Consider the following 6,440-nt stretch of genomic DNA (forward strand, 5'->3'; position numbering starts at 1 on the left):
GGTCACGGTGCTGAGCAGGCTGCTGGCGCAGGGTCAGTCAAAATGGCGGGGCTTGGAGCAGATGTGCTGTGGCCCTTGGGTGCCTTGTCCATAGCACGTTTGGGTGGCAGCCCCGAAGTGTCTGGTGTGTCCCCTGCACTAACACTGCTGGAAGGAGCAGAGCTTCTCTTCTTGTGGGATTTACACGCTCAGGAGTCTCGTCCGCGGAGTGCTCTGTGGTCAGCGGCTGCAACGCTCTGTTAAAAAGCAGCATTTTCAGCCGCATCTCTCTGTCCCGCCTGGCATGGGCAGTTAATTTAGAGCCGTGTGTGCACTTTTGTGGGATATGGCCTTCCCCAAAGGAATGGCCGTCTGACACTGGCATGGCGTCCTGGCATGACACACACTTCCTAAACCCAGGGAAACCGGGCATGGTGGCACAGAGACAGTCTGTCAGCCGCAGCCCTTTCTATCTATTCAGGTGACAACTCTGGATAACTATATACACGAACCTCTTCTTCTTCTATTTTTTTTTATTTTTTAAAGAACGGAATGATAAGAACTGGAACTAAAACTCTTGGGATGGGGCTAAACTGAGACGAATAACAAAACTTTCTACTTAATTTTTTCTCTGTTTCTCCTCAGAACGGAGGAAGAGCTCATCCGGATTCTGTCTGTGACCGTGGACAGTTAGGAAGAACTGCCGGGCTGGACCGCACACCGCAAAAGGGCGTGAACGGTGCAAGACGGCATCTGCGCATGTGCTGTCCGGTGGGGCTACTGCTAGAGAAAACTCTCCGAGCTGCGGCTCCGGGATGAGCCTGACACCTTCAGTGGAGCACCCATGGGGACGCTACTCGACGAAGAATTGGTGTGTTTGTCGTAATGGTCCCGGTAATAATAAGAGCGAGAAGGGGAGTGGTCATATTGGTGAGACCTGCTATACATCGCTCTGTAAGAATAGTCAGGTGAACAAAGCGATGGTGATGGGGAATAGGACCTCTGTGGCATCGGTGAAGGGGAGGCAGAGAAGCGCTGATGGTGGTGGCTAATATGCTGCCTTGGTGGAGTCAAGAAAGGAGACAGCAGACATGTGAAGGGTCACTCCGTCTTCAGCCTGAGCCGGTTAAGAAGAACTGGCTGGAACGGGACAGAGTGGCACAAAAGAGCACGAACGCTGCGAGACGCCCTCCGTGCATGCGCAGTCCGGCCAATGACTGCTGCGAAAATCTCCATACTGCGGTGCCGGGGCAAGCCCAACACCTATAGTGGAGCACACACGGGGACATCACTAGAAGAATGTGTCCCATATGAAGAGAGATTAAAAAGACTTGGACTTTTCATCTTAGAAAAGAGGAGACTAAGGGGGGATATGCTAGAGGTCTATAAAATCATGAGTGGTGTGGGAAAAGTGAATAAGGAAAAGTTATTTACTTGTTCCCACGATATAAGAACTAGGGCTCACCAAATGAAATTAATAGGCAGCAGGTTTAAAACAAACAAAAGGAAGTTTTTCTTCACTCAGCGCACAATCAACCTGTGGAACTCCTTGCCAGAGGACGTGGTGAAGACAAGGAATTTAACAGAGTTAAAAAAGGAGCTAGATAGATTCATGGTGGTTAGATCCACCAATGGCTATTAGCCAGGATGGGTAGGAATGGTGTCCCTAGCCTCTGTTTCTCTGGAAAAGGATGACAAAAGAGGGATAATGTTAGGATTACCTATTGTGTTCCCTCCCTCTGGGACATCTGGTATTGGCCACTGTTGGCAGACAGGATACTGGGCTGGATGGACCTTTGGTCTAATTCAGTCTGGCTGTTTTTACGTTCTTCTCTGTACTCAGCATGCAGAAAGGTCAGCAGAGAGGCTGGTCCCATAGCTACCTGTCTACCAGCCTGTATTCCTGCATGCTCGTCCCACACTAGTCTAAGACCCTCCTAACAGCTGAATCTTACCCCCAGATCCACTTGTCATATGGCAGCCAGATTCTTTTGAAAATCTGACCTTAAGCATCACAGTGGCAGAATCTGGCTCTTATTTCAGTGACTAAGAGGAGATGAGCTCTTTGGAAAGTTTCACCTCACTTGCAGGTTCTGAGCAGCTGGAAATGAGGCTAGGAAGAAACTGGCCCTATGGGCAGGTTACTCCGTACTCCTCCACAGGTGGGGAGAGGAGGTGGTGTCTTTTGCATCTTTGAAGAATCCGTCTCAAACAGGAGAGTGGGCTAGAAAGACAGCCAGTCTGTTGCAGAATGTCACTTGTCAAGGGAGAAATTCACTTCCCCGAAAGGGGCCAGCCACTGTGAGTCTGACCTATGGCACCCGGGGTGAATTTCTGCATGGATATTTTGTGCAGCTGCCTTGCTAGCATGGTGCTCTCTGCAAAACGTGGAGATCTGTGTGGGTTTGAAGTCTGGCTTTTCCATGGCAGAGATATTGCAAGATGTGCATCTGGTCTGTAAATACCCCAAGCTGGTTGCCATTACTGTTAAGATTTGGAATGTAATAATGCTTTCTAGAAAGTCCTGGTGCAGGTCTGTTCAAGAGCATTCCTCTTTGCAATGAACAATCCAGGGACAAGTTCCTCAGCTTTCTAAGTTTATCTGCCTGCAATGCGTGTAGCTGCACTGGCAGGATACCCGCCAGGTGAGGGTCTGACCCTGGCTTTTCAAACTGTACTGGGGGGGGGGGGGAAGGAGGAGGGAACCAGAGGAGAAAGTAAGTGGGTGTGCACTGGCTGAGCTGCTGCAGGGAGCAGGGAGCTATTTGGAGAGCTGGCAGGGACCCGGGTTACTTTCGCCCCAAGTGGAAACAAATGAGTGACTGAAACCAATGTGGCTCTTTGCAGTTCTCTCAGGCGGTGAAGCCACTGTTCCTGACTGTCCGGTCTGGTTCCCTCACTCACACTGTGTTGGGGAGCAGGAGGGAATGTGACTGACAGATCTGGAGTGATGGGATGTAACACTTTGCCAGTGAGGGAGAATTCATGGGAGACTGGCTTGTATTCTGAGGGCTGAGGCATGGAGAGGAATGTGGGATTGTAGGGAGTAACAATGCTGGATAGGGCGGGGATAGGCTCCATCAAGAACTGAGCACAGGTGATGTAGACTGAAGACAGCCCTTCCAGAGGTGGCCACAACGTTCAGCCACTAAGGATCGGGGACTTGTGCCCTGAAAGGCTGAGTCTCCTTTCACTTGCACCAGGGTTTACACGTGGGTTAGTGCAAACATTGCTGATTTACACAATGGATCAGACCAGTAGAGTCAACTGGACACCCTTAGATGCCCCTTTCCCTTCATCTCAAGCCAATCCACTGGGCAGAGAAGGTTCTGCGTGTGCAGTGCTAGCACTAGGTAACTAACCTTGCTGGAGCACTGAGGCTTGTTAACTGCACCTGCGGGCAATGTGTCACCACGTGTAAATCCTGATACAGTAAGAGTGAAAAGGAAGATTTTCAAATACACGGGTAGCAGTTAGGGCCTGGGACCTTACAGATCTTTAGGTGCCTGACCCTCATTGGAATCAGGGGAATTAGGGGCCTAAATACCTTCCGAAGATCTGGGCCTAGATGTCTAAATCCACTGGCTTCCAATGGCAACCATCAAGTGATCCCTCTCCTGACAGACAGAGGCTAGGGACACCATTCCTACCCATCCTGGCTAATAGCCATTGATGGACCCAACCTCCATGAATTTATCTAGTTCTTTTTTGAACCCTGTTAAAGTCCTGGTCTTCATAACATCCTCTGGCGAGGAGTTCCACAGGTTGACTATGTGCTGAGAGAAGAAAAACTTCCTTGTGTTTGTTTTAAACCTGCTATCTATGGGTATGTCTACACTACCCCGCTAGTTCGAACTAGCGGGGTAATGTAGGCATACCCTCAAAGTGTAGGGCAATGGGATTTAAAAGTGAAAATCTGAAATCCCTTAGAAACTTGATAACCTACTTTTGTACCCTGGAGCTTTACTTGTCTGTCAAATTCTCCCATGTCAGTGTCAAGGTACAGGAGAAGTAATCTCTCTGTGTAGCTGGCTTTGAAGGCTCCCTTTTCTCTGCAGTTTGTCTTTTCTAGTTCAAATAAGTGCTTCCATGCAGGGCCTGTGTCTGCTTGTCTATTTATAGCACCTAGCACAATGGGGAGAGGGACTTATCTCTACTGGGGTCCACAGTGCTATTGCAAAACCGGTAAGTCTCCCCCCAAGAAAGGATATTAACCTGAACATTTGGCAGCTTGGAATTTTTTGCCTCCACAAATGTGCCACTAGAGGTCCCCACACACCTCCCTCAGTAGTTTCAGAGGGGTAGCTGTGTTACTGTAACTGGAAAAAACTTGAAAAACAAGGAATAGTCTTGCAGTACCTCAGGGTATGTCTACACTAGCCCCTAGTTCGAACTACGGTGGCTAATGTAGGCATTCGAACTTGCAAATGAAGCCCGGGATTTAAATATCCCGGGCTTCATTTGTATGTTCCTGGGCGGGAGCCATTTTTAAATCCCCTTAGTTCAAACTGATTGCCCACGGCTACACGTGGCAGTCAGAAGTGAATCTGAACTAAGTCCTTAGTTCGAGTTAACTGTTACATCTCATTGCAGGAGGAGTAACAGTTAATCTGAACTAAGGATTTAGTTTGGATTAACTTCTGACTGCTGTGCGTTGCTGCGGGCAGTCAGTTCGAACTAAGGGGATTTAAAAATGGCGCCCGCCCAGGAACATGAAAATGAAGCCCGGGATATTTAAATCCTGGGCTTCATTTGCAAGTTCGAATGCCTACATTAGCCACCGTAGTTCGAACTAGGGGGCTAGTGTAGACATACCTTTAGGGTATGTCTACACTACAAAGTTAATTCGAACTAACAGACGTTAGTTCAAATTAACTTTAATAGGCGCCACACATACAAACCGCTAGTTTAAACTTAATTGGAACTAGCGGAGCGCTTAATTCGAACTAGGTAAACCTCATTCCACGAGGACTAACGCCTAGTTCGAATTAAGTAGTTCGAATTAAGGGCTGTGTAGCCACTTAATTCGAACTAGTGGGAGGCTAGCCCTCCCCAGCTTGCCCTGGTGGCCACTCTGGGCACCACCAGAGAAACTCTTCTGCCCCCCTCCCGGCCTCGGAGCCCTTAAAGGGGCACGGGCTGGCTACGATGCCCGTGCCAGGTGCAAGCCTGCCAGCACCCAGCTAGCAGACCCTGCACCTGGCACGGCTCGAGCCAGCCACCCGCTGCCACCCACCCCTCCGCCTCTTCCCGGGACCAGGCTGATGGCTCCCGGGAGCCTGCCCAGGTCTGCAAGAGGCGGGCGCACACCTGGTCTAGTGCAGACATCGTGGATCTCATCCACGACCTCCACACTAGGCACAGGAAAGTGGCCGTCTAGGGCAGGATAGCTGCCAGCCTGGCCACCCAGGAGCAGGTGTGCATGAAAATCAAGGTGGTCCAGTGAGACCCCCGACCCTGAGCCCTGAGCTTAGAATGGCCGTGCTGGGTCAGACCAAAGGTCCATCTAGCCCAGTAGCCTGTCTGCCGACAGCGGCCAACACTACGTACCCTGGAGGGGATGGACCGAAGACAATGACCAAGCCATTTGTCTCGTGCCATCCATATCCAGCCTTCCACAAACAGAGGCCAGGGACACCATTTCTACCCCCTGGCTAATACCACTCCATGGACCCAACCTCCATGAATTGATCTCACTTCTCTTTAAACTCTGTTCTAGTTCTAGCCTTCACAGCCTCCTGCAGCAAGGAGTTCCACAGGTTGACTATTTGCTTTGTGAAGAACTTTCTGTTGTTAGTTTGAAGCCTGCTACACATTCATTTCATCTGGTGTCCTCTAGTCCTTCTATTATGGGAACTAATGAAAAACTTTTCTTTATGCACCCTCGCCACACCACTCATGCTTTTATAGACCTCTATCATATCCCCCCTCAGTCTCCTCTTTTCTAAGCTGAGAAGTCCCAGTCTCTTTAGCCTCTCTTCATATGGGACCTGTTCCAAACCCCTGATATTGTAGTTGCCCTCCCCTCTCCCACTCTCTCTCTTCCCCTCTCCCACCTCCTTTTCCCAGTCTCCCTGAGTTTTGTTCAATAAAGAGAGTTTCTATTTTTGAACACACGTGTCCTTTATTTTGTACATCAGAAAGGGGGGCTAGGGAGGGGTAAGTGAAAGGAGGTGAGGGAGGAATGGGGCACGAGCCCCCGATGGGGAGGACTGGGCTGGCTCTGCGGGCTCCTCGGGGTGGAAGCTCTCCTGAAGCCCCTTGATTGACCCCCCCTCCGGATGGCAGCCTGCGGCAAGTGCAGCCGGTCTGATGGCCGAGTGCTGTGATGTGCCGAGTGTGGGCACTCACGGCACTCCAAGCCAGGACTGCTTTGTAAGCGGGGAACCCCTGAGAACTGTCTGTCCGGGTTGGGGGTCGGGTCCCTTTAAGCACAGCCCTCGGCTAGCCTGAGACAGCAG

Source organism: Pelodiscus sinensis, chromosome 27 (genome assembly GCF_049634645.1).
Source record: "Pelodiscus sinensis isolate JC-2024 chromosome 27, ASM4963464v1, whole genome shotgun sequence".
NCBI lineage: Eukaryota > Metazoa > Chordata > Testudines > Trionychidae > Pelodiscus > Pelodiscus sinensis.